This window comes from Lynx rufus, unplaced genomic scaffold (assembly GCF_022079265.1).
Source record: "Lynx rufus isolate CCGP_SWC_20201006 ecotype Redwood Valley unplaced genomic scaffold, mLynRuf1.p SCAF_13, whole genome shotgun sequence".
Taxonomy (NCBI): domain Eukaryota; kingdom Metazoa; phylum Chordata; class Mammalia; order Carnivora; family Felidae; genus Lynx; species Lynx rufus.
This window is the reverse complement of record NW_025814827.1, coordinates 49,696,783-49,697,727: the sequence shown is the minus strand read 5'-3', so window position 1 is coordinate 49,697,727 and position 945 is coordinate 49,696,783. Positions and strand designations below refer to the sequence as shown.

Genomic DNA, 945 nt, shown 5'->3' with positions numbered 1-945 from the left:
GGCACATCTTGCCCAAAGTTCCATAGCCAACATTAGGGAGCCAGCACCCCACTCCCATACTTCAGTTAAAGGGTTTCTTAGCTTAAGTAAAAACCTGTCCAACATAGTTCATGGTGGAAAGCACAAAGTTGTGCTGATTTATGTACGTGCTTAACAAATGTTTGTGCAGAATGAAAGGTGGACATCTTTAACAAGTGCTTTATCTTCATAGCATATCATCACTAAAACAAAGGAAATGACATTTTACATATTCACAGTTAGGCAGGCATTACATTTGTATTTTAAGTTGTCAGTAAAAGCAAAGGGTTTTGTGATAATTAATCATTTTCTATCTAGTGGTCCTTTTCCTATTTAAAGCAATGTTTTTGTGTTTTTCCCCAAGTACTCTACACGTTCAGAGAAACTTCTCCAGTAACAAACTATGTAGAAATGATTCTGAAAGTATAGTCTTTGTTGTTTTTTTTTTAATTTCTATTCATATTTTTAAAGGCAGAGAGACATAGAGTGTGAGAAGTGGAGGGGCAGAGAGAAAGGGAGACACACAATCTAAAGCAAGCTCCAGGTTCCAAGCTGTCAGCACAGAGCCCGATGCAGGGCTTGAACTCATGAACTGTGAGATCATTCATGACCTGAGCTGAAGTCAGACGCTTAACCAACTGAGCCACCCAGGTGCATGTGTTGTTGTTTCTTAATCTAAATTTGTGTAAACCCTAACAGGAGTACCTAACCCATGAAATGTGGCACACCATAACTCAAGAGATGTGTGCCTGTATCCATTTCCTTTTAAAAAGGAAAAAGCGACCTCTTTTAAAACTTATTTATTGCCATTCTTAGAGATGTGAAAATGCTACCTGGACTCTAAGAATGATAAAGAGATTCAGACAGGGCATCCAAAAACCCGAGGTCTAGCCAGTCTCCTCATCAGATCATAGGTCTCTGACCAAA

The 945-nt window shown here is 38.9% G+C and overlaps 1 pseudogene; it reads right to left on the bottom strand.

Moving 5' to 3' along the window:
• Positions 1-377: 377 nt before the first annotated feature.
• LOC124509056 (uncharacterized) lies at positions 378-451 on the bottom strand (annotated as a pseudogene).
• Positions 452-945: the final 494 nt, after the last annotated feature.